Source organism: Physeter macrocephalus, chromosome 21 (assembly GCF_002837175.3).
Source record: "Physeter macrocephalus isolate SW-GA chromosome 21, ASM283717v5, whole genome shotgun sequence".
NCBI classification, from domain to species: Eukaryota; Metazoa; Chordata; class Mammalia; order Artiodactyla; family Physeteridae; genus Physeter; species Physeter macrocephalus.
Genome location: NC_041234.1, coordinates 178,024 through 203,944, shown reverse-complemented (window position 1 = coordinate 203,944; position 25,921 = coordinate 178,024). Strand labels below are relative to the sequence as shown.

Sequence of the window (25,921 nt, the reverse complement as noted above, 5' to 3'; positions counted from 1 at the left end):
GTATATTGAAGAATCCTTGCATTCCCGGGATAAACCCCACTTGATCATGGTGTATGATCCTTTTAATGTGCTGTTGGATTCTGTTTGCTAGTATTTTGTTGAGGATTTTTGCATCTATGTTCATCAGTGATATTGGCCTGTAGTTTTCTTTCTTTGTGACGTCTGTCTGGTTTTGGTATCAGGGTGATGGTGGCCTCGTAGAATGAGTTTGGGAGTGTTCCTCCCTCTGCTATCTTTTGGAAGAGTTTGAGAAGGATAGGTGTTAGCTCTTCTCTAAACCCAACATCTTAAAAAAAAATTGAGTTTTCTAGTGAAAATTCATCTACCATCACATACTTCTCCATTTCTATAGTTTACATTTGGACTTGCTTACTGTTCACAGGAAATTTTGTGTATGTGTGTGTGTGTGTGTTTGTGTGTGGTACGCGGGCCTCTCACTGTTGTGGCCTCTCCCGTTGCGGAGCACATGCTCCGGAGGAGCAGGCTCGGCGGCCACGGCTCACAGGCCCAGCCGCTCTGCGGCATATGGGATCCTCCCGGACCGGGGCACGAACCCATGTCCCCTGCATCGGCAGGCGGATTCCCAACCACTGCGCCACCAGGGAAGCCCCCAGGAATTATTTTATTTGTAAAAATAACAAGAAAAATATATTAAAAATCATTAATCAAAAAAACTTAATTCACAGCGCAAATCTGATATCAAAAGTCGATTGCAATACATGGTAAAGTATGTAAAAATTTGAGTCTACTCCTGCTGCCACCAGCATCCATAATTATGAGTTAGCTGGTTCAGATAAATAAACGGCTTTGATATTGTTTTTCTGAGAAATAGAAGAAGGCCAAGCCCTATTTGGAAATACATTGGTAGCCTTAAAGGGATTTAAAATACATATATATATATAATTTTCCTGGATTTATACTACCTTAGATGAGTGATTCTTTAAGGCAAGTTTTCTCAACCTTGGTACTACTGGCATTTTGGACCAGATACTTGTTTGTGGTGGGGCTATCCTGTGCACTGTAGGGTATTTAACAGCATCCCTGGCCTCTACCCATGAAATGCCAGTGGTAAGCCCTCCTCCAGTTAGGACAATAGAATATATCTCCACTTACTGCTAAATGTTGAGAGGCGGCAAAATCACCCCCACTTAGGACTTCAGAAGATATCCTTGAGGTTTTTACTCAGTAGCCAACCTATCCCATGTGTTTCTCTTTACCCAATGAAGAGGAGAGCCTCGCTAGAAATAAAAAGGTTTTTCCTCAAAGCTTTTGGGTTAGGGTTGCCGGATTTAGCAATTAAAAATAGAAGATGCCCAGTTAAATTTGAATTTCTGTAACAACGAATAATTTTTTAGTATAAATATGTCCCAAATATTGCATAGTGTTTAATCTGGCAAGCTTATTCCCAGTGAAGTACTAATATAAATAAATGACTATAAATTGCTAGCTCCTGACAGGGGAAAAACAGGATTAAATAGTTACTGTGACTCTTTTCTACTCCAATGCTGTATTGAAGTTATGGGAACTAGGTTGTGTTGCAAATAAGTCGTTTAGCTGTTGTTTTTGTTGTTGTTGTTGTTGTCCTTTAAAAAAAAAGATAACATACTTCACAGTCAGCAAGTGACAGTGAAAACAGCACATACTTTGGAACCAGGCAGTTTTGAGTTGGAACTTGACAATGTCATTTTTTTTTTTTTTTTTTTTTTGCGGTACGCGGGCCTCTCACTGCCGTGGCCTCTCCCGTTGAGGAGCACAGGCTCCGGACGCGCAGGCTCAGCGGCCGTGGGTCACGGGCCCAGCCGCTCCGCGGCATGTGGGATCTTCCCGGACCTGGGCACGAACCCGCGTCCCCTGCATCGGCAGGCGGACTCTCAGCCACTGCGCCACCAGGGAAGCCGGACAATGTCATTTTTGAAGGTGTGACTTTCGACAAGTTAACTTCTGAGTCTCCACTTCCTCTTTTATGAAAAAAAAAGTCCGGGGTGGGTGAGGGGATTAGAATTCTGTTACTGAGTAGTTGTATCAGTGTATGATGAAGTGAGGTAGCTTTTTAAAGATGAAGTGAATATACATAATGTTGCTGGCACTGGGCACTCTCTGGATGTGTGGGGCTGATGACCTAGGACTCTAGGAGGCTGTGGACAGGATGTTCTTCTGGCGCTGCACCTACCCCAGATGTAACCGCATAGGCTCCAGGCAGCACTTGCCCAGGGCAAAAGAGGAAGCCGAGGTTGCCTCTCATAGCCACCCATCACGCCTGACCAATAATAGCTCAACGACCCACTGGGGCGGGGGGCGGGGGGGGGGGTCCCGTGAATAGGGCCAGGAGCAACACTGAGCAGACAGGTGTGCAAAACCGAGAAAAAGAGAACCACAGCCTGACATTTGTAGGGCTATGGTGTTCAACTCCTAAAATGCTCTTCTCAAAAGAGCTCTTCACTCAAATTTTCCCCCTTGCAATTGGTCTGACAATGTAGAAAATATATTGAGCTTTTTTTTTTTTTTTTTAAAGATACTTCCCTGTATCTCTATTTCTTCATCTGCAAAAGGAAGCGGTGGGGCAAGTGAACTCTAACATTCATTCCAGGTTTGAAAAATTATGTGATTCCTCCCTTCAGAGGCCCAGCTGAAGTCTCGGCTCCTCCTGAAGGGTTCTGCTCTGGAAATCCTCCTGGCAGCACTAACCTCTCTCCCTTAGCTTTTACTGTCTCTACCATCCATTAAAGCAAACAATCTATCACAAGCTACTTCATATTTTAAAAGATTATATTACCTATATAATGTATACAGAATAATAAAACAAATACCTATGTATCCACTGCTCAATCTAAGAAATAATGTTACCAATGTTTTCAAGTCCCCATCTGCATCCCTTTCACTCCCAGCAGTAACCACTACTTTGAATTTTGTTAATTACGTAACCCATTTTTACTACTCCCTTGCTTTTCTTAATAATATTACAACATATATATCTATCCCTAAAGAATATTTGTTTAGAGTTGCTTGCTTCTGAATGTTATATCTGTGTTTTCATACTTCATATTCTATATTGTGACTTTACTCACTAGTATATTTGTGAGACAGCCATGTTGATGGGTGAAATTGTAGTTCAGCCATGATCACTGCTCTACCATATTCTATTCTGTGAAGATATTACCATTTACTTATTCATTATTCTGTCAGTGGGCTATTGGGTTGTTTTCAGTTTGCTGCTGTTTTGAATAATGCTGTGGTGGCCATTTTTTTCATGTTTCTTGGTGCACACAGACCAGGGTTTCTTTAGAGTATAGCAATAAGGCCATGGGGTAGGTTTATCTTCTCTTTTCTAGATCATGCCAAACTGTTTTCCAAAGGGGTTTACCAAGTCACATCCTCACCAGCAGCCTATCAGTTCTCCTTGCTGCATGCCTTCCACACTGGGTATTGTGAGAGCAAAAAAATTATTTTCTCTGCTTACAGTGGGCAAAGAGACCATTCTCCCACCCACCCCTTTTCTTAAGAGTACTTCGGAAAACTTAGGGACAGAGTGAGTCTGAGCCCTTACTCTAACCTTTGGAACAGAGATAAATCTCTCTAAGGATTAAGCCGAGTCTCCAGTTTTTACAACAGTTATCTCCAAGGCCAGGACCAAACAGTCGCTAGATGTGTAAATAGGTGTACCTCCGGAATTAGCTAAGGGTTCTCTTGAGGGGTGGGTAGGAGACTTTCAGAAGGCACAATCCTTTGTCTCTCTGGGAGATAAGAGAAGTCATTGTTCTTCCTTCTGCTGTGCTCTATAAATTACATGAGATTTTGTCCTAACTTGTAGTCTCTTGCCTGGACCACCTGTGTCATGTGTTTTCTCTCTTCTATACTGGTACGCAGGGGGTCTTGCTGGCAGGATTGTTTTGTTTCTCCAACATATTCTTCTTCCATCCATTATTAAAATTATTTAAAAATTTTTGGAATAAATTTAGATTTGCAGAAAAATTTTAAAGATAGCATAGAGAGTTCCCATGCACCCCTGATTGCCACTCATTGGAAATTTTTATTTAGTTTAATATCTAGTATCTTGTATTGCTTGCATATCATGTATATTATACATATATTATATTATATATTTGCTTATATGTATTTTTGTCTCGTAAGGGTCTGGGCAAGGTGTTGCTCTATGTTTCAGTACTTACTATAAGACCTTAGCTATGAGAAGAACGGCCCTAGCTGAATTTGAAGGCAGAGGTGGGAGAGGGCCAAACTGTTCCCCTAAGAAAATGAAAGGAACTTCCAATATTTGTCTCCTGAGAGGAACAAAGCAGAGAAGGGGAAGAAGAGGAGAGCTTAACAAGGACACAAGCTGATACAGAGCTGCAGAGGGGGCCAAGGAATTGTTTTAATAGGATATCAAATGTTAATTTTAAGTTGTGTCCACTGTAAAGCAGGGATGCACAAAATACACATTTTAGCTGCATGCCCAATGGCCTGAGCAAGGCCAGAAACAAATATTCTATCCTAGAATGAACTTCCATACATAAAATTTTATTTTAAAATATTACAATTTTGTTATTAAAAGCTATCATAGTCATTTTTTTAAGTGTGAGGGTTTACTGTAGCTACAGAAACATCTGGGCTCAGACAGCTGCTGGCCTGCTCTTTCAACCACTGCACCACCGTCTGTAATTTTGTACCAAATGGATATTCACTTTCAAGTGAAGTCAGAACGCGCACAACCGTGTTTTTGGCTAGCACCGCCAGCATGGAGTTCTGCCCCTGGTGATGCTGTCACCGATTTAATTAAGTTTCTTTCCTAATAGTAACTGACCAAGGTAAAAATTTACCTCCTGAAGTCCGACGTTAGGTCGATGGTGATAGTGCAATTTCACTGAAGCAGGCTCACCAACCGAGCTTTGTGCACGGTTTAAAGAAGATAATTTCTGAATATTTTCAGGAGCAGCCTTAAGATTGTTTTTCTTGCTCTGGTTTTTTATTCCTAAGGTGTGTACAGCACTTACAATGCTTCACGTGCTCACAGGAGATAAATCTGTCCTCAAACCTTGGACCTGGAAATGTGGCATTGGAGCAAATAATTGGCTTTCAAGATGACAAAACTATCTCTGAATCTCCACCTGCATCTCAGCTTTCATTGCATTCACACCAATTTCAGCATCTTCACTGGAGAAAAATGATGGCGGTATCTCTCCGGCAGGTCATGGAGAAAATACTTGCAGCTTCAAGGCACATCAGTCTGGTTAACTGCTTCAGTAGCTTTCAGCAAATAACTACCTCCTCTGCAAATAACCATTGGCTGCTAATAAGCCCTGCTATGTTGGTACTGTTACCTGCAAAATACAGAATTAAGATTCCTTTGTCCAAGTAACATTTTTTAAAAATTCGTTAATGCTGCTTTTATATCTTGTTTGGCTTGCAGTTTGGAAAGCACCTTGCACACTGTTAGGGAAAGGAGTTCTTATTTATTAAAAGCAACAATGAGTTAAATTAATACTTCCTCAACTTTAGTGATGCCCAAGGATTCTGATTTGGTAATTTGGGGTAGGACGCAAGAAGTCGCATTTCTAATGAGCTCCCAGGAGATGCAGCTGCTGGTGTGGGGCTCACACTTGGAACAGCTCTGAGTTAAATCATGACCTTGTCCCCACCCACTGTCTTCAGCTGGGGGTCTGGTTTGCTGCAGGGGTGTCGTCTGCTTTTCTTATTTTGCCACTTTCTAAGCTTCTTTCCAAGGAAACCATTCAGTCCTCTTTTTCTTTTTTAACAGCTTCATTGAGATATAATTCACATACCATATAATTCATCCACTTAAAGTGTACAATCCAACGGTTTTTAGTATATCCAGAAAGTTATGCAACCGTCATCATAATTTGAGAATATCTGCATCACCTCAAAAAGAAACTCTATATTCTTTAACTCTCACCTCCAACTCCCCCCAGCCCATGGCAACCACTAATCTACCTAATGTCTCTATGAATGTGCCCATTCTAGCCATGCCACAGAAACAGAGCCATACAGTCACCCTCTGTGCTTGAGTATTTTCTTGTCAGCAACACAGCAATATTTGCCACGACTAAACATGATTAGAAAAACAACTCCGTTGGGCACCATTCTTTAAGAGATGAGGCCCTGGGGACTTCCCTGGTGGTCCAGTGGTTAAGACTCCGTGCTTCCAATGCAGGGGGCCCGGGTTTGATCCCTGGTCAGGGAACTAGATCCCGCATGCATGCCACAACTAAGATCCGGCATGCCACAACTAAGACCTGGCACAGCCAGATAAATAAATAAATATTTTTTTAAAAAAGAGAGAGAGATGAGGCCCCTGCGGGTGACGTTTCTTCCTGAACAGGGTCAGTGGCGTTAGTGGCAACGGTTATTTGGATTTTGAAGGTTTACTGCTGTGGTGGGATCTACTTATCTTATGTGGCCACCACCCCACCTTGTGAGAACGACTCATTCTTTCTTTTGGAGGACTCATCTTCACTGCTCCAACTGTATGGTTTCAATGCCACTGCTAGTCATAATACCCTCCCCCCAGCTCCCATCACCCCGCCTCCTTAACCCATGTCATGGACTGAATTGAATGTTTGTGTCCACCCAAAATTCGTATGTTGAAACACTAACCCCCAATGTGAGGGCATTAGGAGGCAGGGGCTTTCAGAGGTGATTAAGCCATGAGGTGGAGCCCTCATGAATGGGATTAGTGCTCTCATAATAGACGAGAGAGCTTGCTTCCTCTCTCTGCTCTGCACTATGTAAGGACACAGCAAGAAGGTGGCCATCTGTAAAGCAGAAAGAAGGCTCTCACCAGAACCCGACCATGATGGTACCCCAATCTCAGACCTCCCAGCCTTTAGAACTGTGAGAAATAAATGTTGCTTGAGCCACCCAGTATATAATATTGTTATAGCTGCTTGAGCTAAGACAATTCAGTTCATAGGAGAGGGTACATGACCCAAGCTTGCTCTGTCAGAGGCCTTCCCTGGACATTTTCAAATCAATCCTAAGGGAAGGGAACTGTGCTGGGAAGATATGAGCCCTTGGGCTGCCATCAACCAGTTTCAACATCCTGGTTGAGATGGGGAGGGAGTCAGAATCTTGAGGAGAGGGGGATCCAATCTTGTCCCAGAGGTTCCCAGGGCCACCGTGGTTCCTCTTGCTTCCCTAAGACTTGGTTTATTTGTTCGGCCTCTATTCTAGAAGTATGGAATGGACCCCAGTCAGGCCTGAAGGCTCAGACCTAGAAACTAGTGGTAAATTCACCTTTAATGTCACCAGTCTCATGGCAAATGAGGGATGTACCTACTTCTTATATCTTCTATCCTCTTATATCTCTGTGTCTACTTCTTATATCTGGTGAGCAGGCAAGCAGGTACCCAGGCTCTCTCCAGTATGACTGAAAGGGACTAAGAGAGTAAAAAGACCCCAAGAGAAGAGAAGAGCGAAGTTCTCACTCTGTGCTCACTGTCCTTAAAGGGATCTTGGAGGAATCAGGATGCAAGCCGCGTCGTCTCCTGCTTTGTGAGGCTGTTGGGTGCAGCTCAGTTTCCGTATCTTTTGACATCAGAGGAAACGTATTCCTTTAACCGTGTCTATGGGCATCTTTCCACCAATCACATCACTGTCCCGCTGAGACTCACTGTGCAATGAGTTATCCTAAGATCCTTCCAATAAATCCCTTTTACTCTAAAGTCCTTTTTGTTTGCTTTACCACCTGTTTTGAAAAGTTCCAACTATACAACTACTGATGCTAAGAAATTTAGTCATCACCCTGCTTATCTAAAGATAAGGCATTCATTCTACTTTTGTGTAAAATGTGACTGTATGTAACTGTCAAGCTGAACACCACGTACCGGCTACCAACCCCAGAGGAGGACTCCAAACACTTCTGCCTGTTGCGTGTCGGGGTTGGGGTCGCCAGGTGAAACACAACACAGTCAAGCCCCAGATGGAATGGTGCTTTACCTACATAGAGAGGGGACAGAGCAAGATCAGCTTCGATGTGGGTGTTGGTCCCTCGTGGCCAGCAGGTCCCCAGGGCAGCCAACACGGTGCAACTGGCCTATGCACACCCCTCTTATGCTGCAAGAGAAGGACCCTGACCCTTCCCTATGGAGTCTGAAATATTGAAAGCTGGGTGCATGCCTGTGGGCCGTTGACATACACACGTAAGCAGAATGAAGGAACACTGAGTGAGCATGAAACAGGGAAGGATAGTCCACACAATGCAGAAAGCCCAGCACAGGCTGTGTGGGCTCTTTACCTCTTGGTGAGGAAGTGTTCCAGGCCCAAGGCCCTTTCTTATCTGGCTGAGCAGAGGGTCAAAAGATTGCCTCTTGACCCTGTCTTTCCCAACAACCATGTCCACTTGGAAACTGGCTTGCAAGGTACAGACACCCCAACTCAAACAGAATTGGTTCACAGGACTGATAAAGTCCACTAGTAAGAGTCCCAGCTCCATTTATTTGTGACTCTTTCCTCTGCCTTCCTACACAATACTGTCACCACTTTAAGACTGGCATCCTTTATGGAAGCAAAATGGGTGCACGCTTTGTCTCTCCTGACATTAAACTCTTCTCTTCTTGGACAAACTCAGCAAAAAGGGGAAGGGATTAAGGCTGCCACTTGTTGTGAGAAAGAATCTCAGTTTGCCATGTTGATCTGCGCTCTGTTTTGACCTAGTTTGATAATGGTTGAACTTCAATTGTACCAAGTATTGTCAATGAATGAACACAACCCTGCCTCAAAGAAACTCAGTCTTCTAGTCAACACACAAATAGTTACTCTGAATATAATACTGAATGCTAATTTAAAGGTAAACCAAGAAACCCAGAAGAGGGTACTTAGCCTAACCTAGAGTGCTGTAAAGGCTCCCTAGTAAACATTTTACCTGCACTTTGAAGGTATTTCCACTTGGGACTTTAACTCCATGCAAACATTCCATGAGGGTAAGGCCTGACCCCACAGTATCCACTTATCCTGGCAGGGACTAGCTCTCATGCCATCCTAAATCTGTTCCAGAAGAAGCCTTTGCATAATTGTATTTTAACTGGTTAGTGGTTTTCTTGTTTCCATTTTCAGCCAGTTGTTTGTTCTCTTCTTATATTCTCTTTCCTTAACTTCTGACAGTGTAACAATCCTATCCTGCCCTCCTCCATTTGTTCTAACAGCTCTCCACCCTCTCCACCTACACGTGAAAACTTAATTTTCATTTTCTAATGTATGGAGACACAGAAGTACTCTTCAGAGCAAGTCTGACAATACTGGGAAGGTGAGAACTGACATTTATTAAGCACCAACTATGTGCCAGAAACAAGAGTAGGCTTTTTTACACCCATTTAATTCTCAAAGAAGTCTGTGAGACAGATATAGTATCCCTGTTTCACAAATGAGGAAACCGAGGCCCAGAGAAGATATGTTACTCACAGAATGTTATACAGCTGCTTAGTGGAGTGGCCGAAATCTCTACTCAAGGCTATCTGATTCCAACGTTTTTCCAAAGCTACGTTCTCTTCATTACCCAGTGATTTCAATTTTGGCTGCAAGAAAAATCATCTGGAGAGTTAACACACACACACGCGCACACACACACACGCGCGCACCCCAAGACCTTGGCCCCACTCCTGGAGATCCTTATTTTACATGGGAGGGGCTCAATATTTTCCTTCAAAGTTTCTTGGATGATTCTAATGAAAACCCAGGCTTAGAACAAATTGTACTAGAACGTACTGCCTCCCAAACCATATCAATAAATTTCATGAAACCTAGCAGAGGCTGGACAGCACTTCAATCTCAACAACTAAAAATAGCTAATAGTGGCACCAATACACAGTATTAAAGGAAACTCAGGGTAATCTCACCTAGGATGCTTCACCCATGCAAAGTGCTTATGATAGGCCTGGGACCAAGATAGATAGCACAAATCAGATCCCGGAAGCCTGCTCTTGACTTTGCTTCTGAGACTGTGTATGATGGTTGCGTTCTCAGTACACACCGCAAATGCCCTGACCCATGTGCCCTTGGCTGGGCCTGGGTTCACCTGCAGCTGCTGGGAAAGACAGGCTTGTACCTGCTGACAGCTCCGTACCTCCAGCAGCCACCCCTGTCTCTCTCCACCTCTGCCCCAAGGCTTCACTAGCACCTTCAGAGCTGGCTCAGCTGTGCAGGGCGTCTAGGAAGTGTCACGAATTTATCATCCCCAGGGAGCAGCCCTTAACCAATGAGGGACAGAAGCCTGTGGCTAAACACCTCCGCTTTCCATTCTCAGTGGGACGATACAGAGGATGCTCAGTTCCCTTGAGCTTCATGTGCACACAGTCATAATTACTCACAACTCACCCTTTTTGCTGACTTCTCCCTCGCATGCCTAAAGGTCCCCCACTCCCTCACTTTATGCTTCCTGGGATCACCCCCCTAGTTTACTCCCTGTACCCGAATCCTAGTCTCAGGATCTGCTTTGGAGAGAATCAGACTAGAATAACCTCCAGGTGCTTCATTTTAACCTCAGATATAAATAAGCATTAGGCCGACAATGATACTAACTTATATATGAATATTACTTTATAGCTTACAAAGAGCTTTCACAAACACTCTCATTTTGATCACTAAAGGAGAACATTTCCTAACACCATCACAAGGGGGGTTGGAGATGGATACAATTCTCTTTCATTTCTTGAGAGAAAAGTACACCATTATCATAATAAAGACAGGCATAGATTAATTTTTCCCTGTATGCACGCACTCTGCTGATTCTGAGTCTGCTGGTGGGTTCTTCGTAAGAAAAATGGCCAATTCAAGCAAATATTAGAAATAATTCTATTGTTTTATACAGCGGATGCTCAAGCAATTCGTGCAACAATGTTAGTGTGTTTTTTTTAACTTTTATCGTGAATAGTCATTCATGCTTCATTATGTAAAATTATATGTTAAAAATGTGTGTTGTGGAAACATCTTTCACTGAGATAAATACACTTTAACATAGGTCACAGACTAGGGATAACGGAGAAGTTCAACATTTTTTCTGTCTTCCTGTAAGTTAAATAAAAATGAGAGAGAAAGGGGGAGATCATTGGGATTGCACCATAAAAAGTAATATACCTTTGCCATTTCTTTGCAACATACAAAAGATTCTGCTGGGTATTAGAGCTTACAGCAGTCTTAGCTATAGAAAACTTTAAATAAAATTGACTGGCTCAAGGAAAAGGATATTATTATTTTTAGAATAAGAATGAGCAAAAATGCACAGCTCTCTCTCTGAGTCTAAATCCCTAATGAAATGGATAATCCTGCAGTAGAAGAATTCAATTTAAGCTATTATTGTCCCATCTGTGCTGAGTCAGGGCTGGCTACCTTGTACTTTTCTTCACAGAAAGTAGGTCTCCTTTTCAGTAGAACTGCAATCTTTTTCTCTACAATTTGGACCTTTTTTCTGCTGGTTGGATTTCTATTATTAGCATTTTAAGGAATTTTAAAGCATCTCCTTAAAAACAAGATTAGAAGTTTTAAGTTTATATGAGAGGTACCACATAAACCATGTAGGTAAGGTTCTTTTAGTTTTATATTTACCTTTACTTTTAGGTTTATATTTACTCTTCAAGAAAATCTAGAAGATTCCTTAAAATGTCTAAGCTCTAACATCCACAACTGAAGCCTTGAACTTACAGAGTTTTTTTCTTAATCCATTGGCCCCCAAAGAGAAGCTGGATTTGCTAGTGACTGCATATTTGACCTCCTCACTACAGTCATAGTTCCCCAAATACATAACAATTCCTGTTTTAGCCACCAATCCGTACTGGAACATTCTGTGTCAAAATGGGGTGACCAGTGGGTTGGGCTCGGTCTGTAGTCTAACATTTTTGTTTTTGATAATAATAGTAGGGACATGTTCGCATATTAATTAAGACAGTAGTAGTGTTCCTGATCGTGACGCTAATTATTATTGCATGCTTAGGATAGACTGCAAAATAGTAAAATGTAAAAAGTACATATATTCACCCGTTTTCCTGTGCTAAATTAATATGACGTTTATCTTGGGGAAGTGGGAAGATGAAACACTCTTTTGTTTTTTGTTTTGTTTTTTGTTTTGGCCATGCCGTGAAGCATGTGGGATCTTATTTCCCCGACCAGGGATTGAACCCGCGCCCCCTGCAGTGGAAGCGTGGAGTCTTAACCACTGGACTACCAGGGAAGTGCCTGTAATGATCTTTTCAACATTTTTCTTTGCGACTTCTCCTCTTTACCATTGGCTTTTGGATTGTAAATGGAAATCAGTTTTCTGGAAAAACTCGAAATGCATTCACATCTTCTTTGAGGCAGATTTTTATCTCAGAGGTGATTATTTATTAGCAGCATTCCAAAAATGCTATCTATTGGGAATGACTGCCCTCATATGCACTTATTTTTATAACTTACCAAACACTAACATTCTAGTCTGCAAGTGACTTCAAGAGAAAACAAAAGTGTTTGAAACGGATTGTACTGGAATTAATAGAGACTGCAATTTTGGTGTTTCCTATCTGAGGACTGTCTGAGACTCAGTTTAGTTGTTTTAGAATCATCCAACGTCCCCACACTGACGTGAATTTTATGAGTGTTGATCATGAAGATGTCATCTTATCCAGATGAGGCATTTACCTTTTACTCTGGGTTTTGGAACAATTCCTGCTTTTCTCTTTGCTAGGGTAGACATATTTTTGATACATGAATTTGTGAGTCTGAAAAGTTTTAAGTAATCAGTTAACTTAAGTTCAAACAGTACCACATAACACAGAATACTTGTTTGTTTTCAAACAGCAAATATTACTTTAAAATCATGCCTGCTGTAACGTTCAGATGAGTTTTCTTTCAACACTTGGAAACTATAATATTCTCGGATGTTTTATTTATCAGCTCCCTTTCTCCTACTGTTGTTTGCATGTTGAAGGAACAGTGCAAGACAAAAGATTTAAGTTTAAATCTGGTGAATGTTATAAATGGTGGTGACTGGAACTGGACCGAGGTAAGTATATTCCTTTATCACTTCATGTAGTTTTTTTTCTGAGTCTGGCTAAGAGTTAGGTCCTTTGATATCAGCTAAAACTGTCAAAATTAAGTCAGTTGTGAAAAGTCAAGCCTTAGGAGGCATTCTTTATCTGAAAATCTGTAAGTATTATGCCCAGTCCCCCAGGAGAAAATCTGGTGAACAAGACTTTGCAAGAGTAGATTCGAATTTTCTAATGCATGTTTCCCAGTTGGAAACAAATCACTTTTATTACCTTTTTCTTATTTTTCATCTGCAATTTGTGGACTCATAAATATTATACGCAGTTGAAAACTGAATGGAATTCTATGATTTACTTTTTCATAAATTTTTAAGAAAGTAATTGGCTTGTTCTTTGGTTCTCTCATGATATTGAAGATGAAAAATATTATATAAGCATTTTGATGGATTTTGAGGTTTTAAAAAATTAATGGTGTGGAAGTTGACTCTGGAATAATACGGTTTCTGATTTGGTGTCTAAATTGTACTTTTTCTACCCCCACTCCCACCCTCATGTACTTACTCCGTTCCTTAACTGCATTATGTATGGCACCTGGAGGGGAAGGTGCTCAGTGAAAGCTGCTCCTAACAGAGGAGGAGAGAGATCAGTACATCAAGCAAAATATTTGGTAACCAGTGGTTTTTGAGTTTTCCCATTTAAATAGAAGGAGATGTATTATTGAAATTTTAACACTGATCTGTTATGGGATGTTGGAAATACATCCAGGCAATTTTAGTGCATTCCTTAGTAGGCTACCTGAGTAGCCTCTGGGTTCTTGTTAAGAGCACTAGTAGCTATTTTCATGTTGATTTTCCTTAAGCAGGCATTTATTCTTTCTAGCTTTTGTTACTCTTTGAAGGAAAAACTAAATCCTTAAAAATAATCCCGGGTTAAAAAAGATATGTATATATATTAATGTGTTAACCGGCCTAGAAAATCTCTGGTTTTCTTCCACAGGTGACCCATCTGACCCACTGATGTTACTCGCAAAAAAAAAAAAAAAAAAAAAAAAATCACAAATAAATATTATCTGGTTAGGTTTTAACTCATCTTTCTGGTTTGCTTCAATCTTTTAAAACCCTGATTCTAAATTTGGTATCCCTTCCACTTGGGTGTCATCTGAAAATTTGATCAGTTTGCCATCTCAAGAGAGATGGATGGTCTGCTGGACGGGCCTGGGCCTTCCCTCAGGGAGGCTAGCGACCGGCTGTCTCACAGGAAGGACCTCAAGGTACTCAGCTGAGAAAGATTTATGGTGTGCAAATTCCAGATGCCTCACGTCCTAGATAAGGATGAGCCTCGCTTCAGCAAGGCCATTCCACTGACCATTAATCCAAGTTCTCCTAATTCCTGATGATGTGCTCCCGATCCAGTGCCTCTTGTCCTTCTCAACTTCTCTAGAGGCACAGAGGAGCAGAGTCCTCCTGGAGCCAACCCTTGGTGCTTCCAACTGTACCCTGCCCCCAACACTTTCCATGGAAAGAGCAGCTGCTGTGGAAAACAGTTCAGTAGTTCCTCAAAAGGGTAAAGACAGAATTACCAAATGGCCCAGCAATTCCACTCCTAGGTATATACCCAAAAGAATTAAGAACAGGTCTTCAAACAAAAATTGTCCACAAATGTTCAGAGTAGTACTATTCACAATAGCCCAAAGGTGGAAACAACCCTAATTTCCATCAACTGATGAATGGGTGAACAAAATCTGGTATATCCATAAAATGAAACATTAGTCAGCTATAAAAAGGAATGAAGAATGTTCCTGGTGGTCCAGTGGTTAACACTCCACACTTCCACTGCAGGGGGCACGGGTTCGAGCCCTGGTTGGGGAACTAAGATCCCGCATGCCACATGGTGCAGCCAAAAAAGAGGGAAAAAAAAGAAAAAAAAAAAAAAGGAATGAAGTACTGATACTGGCCACAACATGGATGAACTTTGAAAACATTATGCTAGGTAAAAGAAGCCAGACAAAAAAGGCCGCATATTATATGACTGCATTTATACGAAACAACCAGAATAAGCAAATCCACAGACATAGAAAGCAGATTAGTGATTGCCCAGGAATGGGGGTAGGGGAAAATGGAGAATGAGAATGGGGGTTTCCTTTTGGGGTGATGAAAAAGTTCTGTAACTAGATAGTGGTGATACTTGCACAACATTGTGAATGTACTTAATACCCTTGAATTGTATACTTCAAAATGATTAAAATAGTAAATTTTATATTATGTGTATTTTACTACCACAATAAAAAAAATAATAATAAAAAACAAAGCCATCTAACAGGGTGACCATTCAGAGCATGTCCGTCCATCTTGTCTATGAGGGTACAAGACCTTACCAAATACTTTGCAGAAATCTCTGTACACTATTTGTACCACATTACTTCGATCAACCAGCCTAATATCATTTGTGAAGGTACGAGTAAAAGGAAATCTGATAACTTATGTGATATTCTTTGTGACCCCCACCATCCTAGCTCCTACAGCTCCCTAAGTTCCTGTGTGGGTGCTTACAAATCATTCTTTGAGTACTGTAATCACCCGGGAGTAACATCAAGTACACTAGGCTGTTATTTTTGGCACTGTCTCCTTTTTCAGAATTAGGACACCCGCCCCACACCCCTCCATTCCTCTGGTTTTTCTCCTCCTTCCCAACCATAGGCATTCAGGGTCTCATTTGTAAGTTTTCTCTGATGGTTTATCACATTCACCTGGGCCCAAATTCCAGCACTTACAGCCAACCCACGCTGCACCTTGTGTGGTGGTGGTGTTCTTCTTGTTTTTATCTCACCTCTCACTACTCTCCTCTTCACTCACTTTACTCCAGCCACACTACTAGTCTCCTTCCAATTCCTTACATCAGATATGGCACGCTTCTTCATGCCAAGCTCTAAGATGTGGCACTCTCTGCTGTCTCTGCCTGGAAAGCTTACGCCCCAGGTTCCACTGGTTCATTCCCTCACTTTCTTCAACTCTGTGCTCAAATATCACTTTGCCAGAGAGGCGTCCCCTGACCAGTCTATCTGAAATAGCGACCCCCAAGACCCCTCTCTGCCATTTCTCTCTCTCACTGTTTACCACCTTCTGACCTATTTATCTTATTGTGTGTCTCCCACTGTCACTGTCTTGCCCCACCTCGCCACCTGACAGATTTATGTGTTTATATTTGGGTTGTCTGCCTCTCCTGCGATATCATGGGGGCTCAGTATTATTTATTTAATAAATCAAGATTGGCCTTCAACTCTCCCCTGACCTGTTCAGTCCATCAACCAGGAGTTATTGAGCAATCTTTATATGCCAGGCACTGCGTTAAGTCTCTGAACCACGGAAAATGAAAAGACATGGTTCCTGCTTGTAAGTGGCCTCCGGACTAGTCAGAGTAGGTCACAGGAGAGGCCACGATCTAGAGAATGTCAAGGAGTCCTCACTGAAGAGGTGAAAAAGGCTGAGGTTTTCTGAAGGCCGAGGAAGGTTTCCACAGGTGTTCGAAGTCATCATTGAGGTGGGAGAGAACATAGCTCATTCAAAGAACTTGAATATTCTGAGGCTGGAGCCCCAGAGGCAGGGGAGAGAAGGGTAGCACTTATCATCACCTGATTATGTGTTTATTGTTTATCTGCCCCCACTCTCTTCCCCTTAGTTCTTGGGCTTATCACCTCCTGAGCAAGCCCCAAGGGCCTGACCCTGAAAGGCTGCCGCACACAGTTTGACACCTGCAGGTGATGGAGCATGTGGTCAAGAAGACAGAAAGGGGAAAGGAGGCCTGGAGCCCAGCAGCTATGCTGTTTGTACAAAGCCCTCATTATTCCTGCTTGCAGACGGCTGTAGTACTTAAGAAAGCTGCCAAGTCAGATTAAACTCAATCAAGAATGTAGAATACGGGTCTTAGGTTCAACAGACAGCACTACTGGTAAGGGAGTCATTGCTATACAAAAGCCTCCCTGTTTCAGTGTAGGCTGGAGCAGGGCAGTGTTCAGGGAAAGGCTGGGTAACCAACCCAGCATGTAATTGAGTCTGTTCTTTTCTCTGTTCTACTAATGATTCATTAAGCAGAGTGTACTGCTCACTGTGATCCAGACTCATGACTTCAAATCAAACAGAGGAGGCCAATTTCTGCAAAGTACAGGAAGGAAACAATCAGTGCCCTGGGCTTGGTTAGGGCAGGCTACAGAGGCAGGAACCCTGCAACTGCTTTGCTCTGGGCAAGGCATTTTGGGAAAACTATAGCTTCTTCCTACAGAATGGGTTGTAGAAAAAGTTGAGGCTAATAATAAAGACATGAATTGGACTTGGTTACCATCACACAAATTTTTTTTTCACAAACCTATAAATAATTAGGAAGTTAGGACGTTTTAGCTATAGTTAAATGATTATATTAGGGAAAGAAACAGACAACTGGCACTAAATTTTTTTTTTTTTTTTTTTTGCGGTACGCGGGCCTCTCACTGTTGTGGCCTCTCCCGTTGCGGAGCACAGGCTCCGGACGCGCAGGCTCAGCGGCCACGGCTCACGGGCCCAGCCGCTCCGCGGCATGTGGGATCTTCCCGGACCGGGGCACAAACCCGCGTCCCCTGCATCGGCAGGCGGACTCGCAACCACTGCGCCACCAGGGAAGCCCGGCACTAAATTGTTTAAAATAGAAATATTATAGTGTTAAGATATTAAATTTGATCGTTACTTTAAGGGAAGCTGAGGATTATCGTAAAATTACTGTGTGATGAATTAATAATAATATTCACATTCCATGGTATACCTACTATGAACTAAGCATTATGATAGGTTATTAGCATACTTTATTTCATCTTCAAAATAACTTCCTGAAATATACATATATTAATAACCTCATTTAAGAGATGAGGAAACTACAGTTCTGAAAGATTAAGCAAGCTGACTATGGTACCCAGAAAAGCCAGGATTTAAAGCCTGAGTCTGTCTGGCTTGGAAGGGCAAGTTTTATGGTTTGTATGTTGCCCTGAAAAGCTCTTCCAGCTTTTGTGGCAAACATCAAGTACCTTCCAAATCAAAGTCCTATTGGAGAGAGACTAGGATAAGACTTAGGAAAGTATTTTTTCTTAATGTGAATTTGCAATGATGGAAATCATAGTAGGGAGGTGCAGCTTCCTTAGCAGTAAAAGCACATGATTCTTCACTCTTAAATTAGGAGATATCCACAAGCAAAAAGAAAGCACTTGAAGGAGAGAAATCACCTCAATTCAAGGCTAAATCATGAATATAAATGAGATATAAAATAAGAAAGCATCTTCATGAGAAACACAGAGAAGCTTCAAGAAAAGACCCTCTTCGTTGAGTCCCTGTGTGTCGGGCATTATGGGGTAGATCCAAAGTAAATTCCAGACACTGGCCTTCTATCCCATTTATGCCTGACTATTCTAGACTTCTGACATATAAATCAGGAAACATTTCATTTCTGTTTAAGGTGGAGAGAAACAACACCAATACGCATACCCACAAATCCCAAAACAACAGCTGCCCTTGAAGTGGGATTTTCTGGATCCCCAAACTGAAAAAAGCCTTAAGGTTCTGAGTGTCCAGCCCTTCACATAGCAGAGGAGTCCCCTCTGCCATGTCATTTGTTTGAACATCTCCAACAACTGGGCGCTCACCTACTTTGATTCGACTCCTAATTATTAGTAGTTACTTGTTTATATTTTATCTGAAATCTACCACCCCAGTAACTTTCATCCGTTGATGCTCATTTTCCTCTTGGAACTAAACAGAATTTTGTCTTATGTCCCATCTCTTTCAATGCTGTAAGAGAGCCATCCTTTTGCCCCTAAATATTTTACTCCCAAGCTAACCATCCTCACTCATTTCAGCTGTTGCTCATATGCCATGATTTATAGCGCTCTATGATATGACTCCTATGAAGGAGTTGAAGTTGGTCTATGTCCCTCATGAAATATATTTCCCAGAATTGAACGTAATAAATCAAAGTATAGTAAGACTGATTATCAAAAGCACAGAACAGTCAGAATACTATGTATATATTTCTAATTAAACAGCCCAAGATTCCTTTGGGTTCTTTTCTCTTCTTTTGTTTTATAGCCTTATCATGCTCTTGGCTCTTATTGCCTTCAGGCCACTAACATCCCCAAGTCTTCTTTTCTACATGCTGCTATTTAGCAAGTTCTCCTTATATCCTTAACTTTGGTTCCAAGGATAGAACACTAAAACTTGTCCTATTTAAATTTCATTTTAACAGAGATGACCACTTATGCATTTATTTACATATTTATCCTGCCTTTTTGCAAAAGATACTAGCTGATACATCATCCCTGGGCCAATGCCAGTTTAGAATCTGCTTTGTCATCTGATTTGTTCACACTCCCTCCCAGACTCTTGTTCTCTATACACTGATACCCAGGTCCACTTAGCCCATATCCAGGTTACTTAAAAAGGACCATGCTAGGAAAGCAACCCTGGTCGAAACAGATCTTCAACAAAATTTGCCAGATTTGACAGAGATCCATTAATCAGCATTCTTAGGATAGAATGATTATGCTGCTAAGTTATCCTATCAACCATCCAGTTTCTGATTATGCTGCTAAATTATCCTATCATCCATCCAGTTTCTCCATCTTCTCAGCAAGGATGCCATGAAAGTGTTTGAAAAATGCCTTGCAGAAGCACAGAAACGCTATGCCTGCAGGATTCCTTTGATCTACTAGCCTAATAAGCATATAACAAAAGAAACCAAAGCCTGTCTGTCAGGCTGTCTCTTCTCAGTGAATTCGTGCTGGCTTCTTTAAGGATCACCTCCTCTCTCTCCGGGAGTTCACACACCACCCATTTGATATTCTTAATAGAGAATCAATATTGAAATCCCCGTTAACATTTGCATCATCTACCTTCTCCCCATTTTTGAAAACCAAGACATTTGCCCATCTCCTGTCTTCAGGAAGCACTTCTATTTATAATCTATGGGAAAAATAGATTACAGATGATATTTTAAGGATCTCTTGAAAAAATTGTTTTCATATTCTCAGATATGATCTGTCCCAACCTGAAGACTTGCACTCTTTTAGCTTACATCCTTGGAATGGGAGTGATGGTGGTAGGGGGAGAGAACAGTTTCCCTGAAGAATGGGGGTACTGTTTTTCGAAGGAGTGAGGGATGCTGGGCAAACAAAAGAGATTCCACTGCGGCAGTGAACCTTCAAATTCAAACATACTTCAGCAAGCCTCGGTTCTCTCTAGCTGGTCTTTCTTGCATTAGTGTTACAGCTCTGTGCTGTTCTTGTGGTTTGAGTCTTTGATTGCTACCTCCCTCTTCCCAGGTTTTTATGTGTCCTTTACATTCTAAGGTCCTTGGAGAGACTTAGCCTCTCTCATCAGCACGTTTAGTCTCTTGGATTACTTCCTCCACTATTATTAATAAGAGGCTTTAGTCCCTTCATACAGACAACAGTCCCTTCTGCTGATTTGTAATTGACATTTCCTGGAAGTTGATGCATTTATCCGGTTTTATTGCTTTTAGTAGGCCCTGATCCCATTTTCGCAGTTTCTGTTACTAACATTGTTGAAAAAAAATTAGCCAAAGACCAGAGAAGATAAAGCCGTCAAGGGCTTCTGAGGTCAATAGGCTAGAAAATAAATTATTCCATTATCAGGATGAAAACTGAATCCTCACATTAACCTTCCTAATTGCTTGCTTACCTTGTTTTCATACTTTCTAAGTGAACGGGAACAAAGCCACTTGCTGCTGTTCTCATTAACACTAATGATCAATAAGTAGAAAAAACTTTATTTGCTGATTCTTATATTTTGTTCAACATTATGTAGGCTTAATTTAGAGCTTATTAGGGCATTGCCAGTTTTGCTCATTATCTCCTCTATAAGATGAATATGTTTCTTAGGCAAGTAGTTAACATGAAGCAACAATGACTGACTCAGTTTTTGTCATTAAGCAAGGCTTTCAGTTATGTTTACTGCTGGGGGTGGGGAGGGAAGAAGCAAGCATGAGCATTTAATATTGACTTATTTTAGATACTCCCAAGAAAAGGACGAGACGTACTTTGCAACAATTTCGGCGCTGAATGTCAATGACCAGAGCTGACTTGGTGTACAAGGGAAGTGCTCGTCTTGCATCCTCCCCTAAACTCTTTTGAGGTTCTTTCCAGCCATTAAAATAGTGCTCTGAAATGAAATTCCGATGCCTGCTACAACATGGATGATGAACCTTGAAAACAGTATGCTAAGTGAAGGAAGCCATATACAAAGGACCACCTATGATATGCTTCCATTTATATAGAATGGCCAGAAGAGGTAAATCTATAGAGAGAAAGCAGATCAGTGGGGGAATTCCCTGGTGGTCCAGGGGTTAGGACTCGGCGCTTTCCCTGCTGTGGCCCAGGTTCAGTCGCTGGTCCGGGAACTAAGATCCCTCAAGCCTTACCGTGCGGCCAAAAAAAAAAACCCCCAGAACAAAAAACCAAACAAAAAAAGAAAGCATATCAGTGGCTGCCAGGGGCTGGGGTATGGGGGGAGTGCTGGGGAGATTGGAAGTGATGACTAAGGTGTGCAGGGTTTCTTTTTGGAGTGAGGAAAATGTTCTGAAATTGACTGTGGTGATGGTTGCACAACTCTGTGAATACACTAAAAGCCATTGAACTGTACACTATAAATGGGTGAACTGTGTGGCATGAGAATTACATCTCAATAAACCTTTTTTTTTTTTTTTAATCACACCCTACTCCTCCTGCTGCCATTATATACCACTCCCTCTTTCTTTGGAGTCTTTAGCAACTGGGTCGCTATCACCTTTTCCATCAGGTCCTGCTACCATCCCGAATGACTCTGACATCCACATAGATGACCCACTACTCAACACCCAAGCAAGTCCCTTCCTGGGTCTTCTCTGCTCCAGTGACCTTCCCCTCCTTTCCACTCGGCCATCACTCTGCCCTTATTTGTTATGTTCCCCACCCAACCTCCCACTCCCCCACCTCTGAAACAATGCCGTCACAGGTCCCTCTCAGAACACGACTCCCAACACTTCCAGCTGGCTCTAATTCTAACGGGCCCTGGTGGGCGTAGGGCTCCCCTCTTCCTCGACCTCATCACTTTGCCTCCTTCTGCTCTATCATATCAGCATCCACCACCTCCCTCCTGCCCTGAAACTCCCCGCTTTCACCACCACGGCTCTCCTTGTCTGGCTTGAATTCCACCACTTGGGTGTCTCATCCTTCTATCTCAGCCATCTGGCAAATCTCAACCCTCCATCAATGCACCTAATTCCAGAATGACCCAGCCACAGTTCTAGTCTCCACTGCACACTCAGTGCCCTCAGTGATCCGTTCATATTGCGCCGGAAGCCTCTCTCCAGTTCTCCAAGGTTTCTAGGAGAAACCTGCTTCATGTTTCTCAACCCATCTCCACCTCCCTCTTCATGCCCAGCAGACAGTCTTCCCTCCGCCTCTGTGTCAGAGAGGAAGAAGCTGCTTCCCTAGCACCAAACTATGTGCTTGCCTACATCCTTTCTTCCTTCCCCACCATTCACTGGTCTGAGCAAAATGGAAGAAATGCCCCTTTTCTTATTTGGCCCCTACTGTGTCTGGCTTACATCACCTCCTCACTACTCAGTGTCCTTGTAGGACTGAGTATTTAACTCCTTTCCCCCATATCTTCAACCTCTTCCTCTCTACTGACTCCTAGCTTGTCTCTCCCTCCTTAAGCAACAGCAGCACCTCCAACTTGATGCCACAACCCCTCTCCAGCTCTCTCTCTTTCCTCCTCTTTAAATACAAACCTCGGTACTTCCCTGGTGGCAGAGCGGTTAAGAATCCACCTGCCAATGCAGGGGACACGGGTTCAAGCCCTGGTCTGGGAAGATCCCACGTGCCGCGGAGCAACTAAGCCTGTGCACCACAACTATTGAGCCTGCGCTCTAGAGCCCGTGAGCCACAACTACTGAGCCTGCGAGCCCCAGCTACTGAAGCCCGCGCGCCTAGAGCCCGTGCTCCGCAACAAGAGAAGCCACCGCAATGAGAAGCCCGCGCACCGCAACAAAGAGTAGCCCCCGCTCGCCGCAACTAGAGAAAGCCCGCGTGCAGCAACGAAGATCCAATGCAGCCAAAAATAAATAAATAAATAAATAAATTTATTTATTTATTTATTTAAAAAATATATATACATTCCAACCTGCTGCAGTGTTCCTCCCAGAAAACAAAAAACTACATTCCACAGCCAGGCTTCTGGTTGTGATGTAGATTCCAACAATCGGGTGCACCTAAGCGAGATTTGGAAGGGGGAAGTGATAGATCATGAAGAGGGGGCCTCCCCTCTGCTATTTCTGCTGATGAGCATGGTTATGGAAGCATCTGGCTTTCAGTGGCAGTTGTAGAGGGAGTCCAATGTCCAGTCTCTAGCCACATGAGTGAAAAGAAGGAGCACCCATGGCATCCACTTTGCTGGCAGCAGATTCCTGATTTCTTGATCACAGCAGAGGAGGTATAGGCTTGAAGCCAGCAGTTATGAAGATAGCTTCTTAGCATTCCAGCTCACTGATCATGGCAGACACAGTGGCTCCCTGGCAGTCAAGTTCTGCAGTGTTATTCTGGAAGGTTTTCCTGGACACTCAGCCTAGATTTTGCTCTTCCAATCATTTTTAGACTGCTTTTGTTTATATTAGTTAGAACGGTTTATTTTATCTGCAACTAAACTCAGACTACAGTATATCCTGCAGTTAACCACATTTCATCCTGAGTGATTTTTCTGAAACTCTAAAACTCAAATCCAATAATGGCAGTGCCCTTGCTTAAAATCTTTCAGCGTCCCCCAGTATCTTTACATAAAGCCCAAATGTTTTAATCTTGTTAAAAGGTCCTGTATAACCTGGTCCTCTTATTCTCTGCAGACTTATCTTTACCCAGGTACTCTCTGACCACACTGACCTTCTATTCAGGTCCTTAAGAGTCACACACTCATCTCTTTATCTTTGTACATGCTACTCTCCCTGTGCAGAACACTCTTGCCCAACTCACTTGTTTTGTTTTGTTTTTCAATTTTGGCCTAAAGTCTGTGTCCTCCAGGAACCCTTCTCAGACTCTACCACCTATCACGATCACCGAAACTCTGGGTTAGGCCCTCTCCTATATGCTCCCTTAGCACCCTGGCCTTCCCCCTTTTGGAACACTTATGTTACTGTATTGGGATTGCCAGTTGTAAACTGTGCCCTCCTGCCCTTATACCATAAGCACCTGGCAGAAGGTTCCATGTCTAAGTTGTTCTCTGTTTTATCCCCAGTACCCAATGAGTACCTGGCCCAGACACAGGCATACAAGTTGAAGTAATAAAGAAACTGAAACATTCTAAGCAGAGGGTCTAATCTCTATTGGCTTTATGTTTCAGAAAAAACACTCAGGTGGCCACATGCAGAAGGAATTGTAGTAATGGGATCAGATGGAGGGGAGGGGCTGAGACAAAGTCCAGTTTGTTGGTCTGACTTAGGGCAATATTAGTGGGGATGGAAAGGAGGAGATTACTTCGTATGCTATGGTAGGGGGAGGGGAGGAGAAAAACTGATAACACTCAAGAAGCAATGAGACAGGGGCTTATTAATTTTTCTTTTGGCGTCAAAGTAATTAACATTTCAAAGTAACATTTTCTGAGCGTCTACTCTATGCCAAGTATTGGATTAGATTCTGTGATAGAAAGATTAGTAAAATACTATCCCAATCCTGGAGATTGCCAGGGTTTCAGTCCACTAGTGGAGACACAAATACTTTACTACCAGGCTGAGAGAGAAGAGAAAGAAATGAAGAATTTATGTTTTGAGGGGCTGTGGGTGTGTGGTTTTTCAGTTTATCTGTTTGTTTTTGTCTAAAGATAATGGGCTAGTAGTTTATGGGCAACAGACAGTGGAATATGGTGGGAAAACACTGGCTGGAGACAGAACACAGGGCTCTTAGTTCCTCATCTACCACTAATGAGGTAGTATGATATTGAGCAATTTGTTTACTTCTCTGGGGCTTAATTTCCTTATTTGTAAAATGAAGTTTTTGAGTGAAATCACCTTTAAACATCTATTATTTTATGTATTTGTTATATTTAAAATGTGTGCATTATTTCTAAAAGTTTTTCAAATCATTCAATTAAAATGTCTGTGTATTCTAAATAGTGCTTTAGGATAAATGTTTTAACTTTGTCCTATATTATTTAGAAGACAAGGATATAATCTGATCATAAATCAACTGTCATCTTTGGTTTCTTGGTTCTAAGAAACTGACAACATCATCCACTTTTGACAATTAGGGATAGTTCGCCAGAATATGCTCCCCCCACAACCCCCATTTCCTTGGCTCTTTCATCCACATGATTTTAAAAATTTTGCATTATCTACTGCCTGGTACAAATGCTATGTTTTGCCAGAGGAATGTAAAGCTAATGAAAAATCTCAAATCAGTCTTTCCTGCCCCTTTGATAGAGGAGTAGTTTTAAATTCTGGACTCAGATCGTATGAGGATTCTCTTTAAATTTCAACGAAAAGGAGACACATGAAGGAGCACAAAAAGCAGGTTTAGAATCGAGACAAAGAGCTAGCCACTTGAAAATGCACCGCTCTACCCATCACTATGGCTCCTTCTCTTCGTAAGGAAGTGTGTAAGAGCTTGCAAGGATGGCCAGTAATACTAACAGTTGTAACAGTGAACCCGGAAAAATTACTGGCTTAATACAAAGTTATTTCTCATTCACTTAAAGTACAATTGGTGGTAGGAATGATGATGGTGGTACTGGTATGTGTGTCTGCTCCACGCAGTCATTCAGGAACCCAGGCTGACAGAGACTCAGCCATCTTCAAAACCCTACTTCCAAGGACACCTCGAAGTGTCAACATCCAGAGGGCAAAAGCAGGGCTGAGGAGGGAGGGAGGGAAGAGGCTTTCCTGTGGCGGGTTTTCTG

At 42.2% G+C, this 25,921-nt stretch overlaps 1 long non-coding RNA gene across 3 annotated transcripts in view; it reads right to left on the bottom strand.

The window, feature by feature from the left end:
- The window catches only part of LOC102979247 (uncharacterized), an 85,410-nt gene that overhangs the window by 52,236 nt on the left and 7,253 nt on the right, over positions 1 to 25,921 (bottom strand). The window contains exons 4-6 of one of the 3 annotated variants that reach the window (XR_008616387.1): positions 9,412 to 9,524; positions 7,839 to 7,950; positions 4,136 to 5,315 (exon numbers count right to left, since the gene is read on the bottom strand). This is a non-coding gene — a long non-coding RNA (uncharacterized lncRNA). Of the gene's footprint in view, positions 1 to 4,135; positions 5,316 to 5,337; positions 5,425 to 7,838; positions 7,951 to 9,411; positions 9,525 to 25,921 lie in introns of those variants that run through there. The other 2 variants (XR_008616389.1, XR_008616388.1) reach the window with 2 other exon arrangements.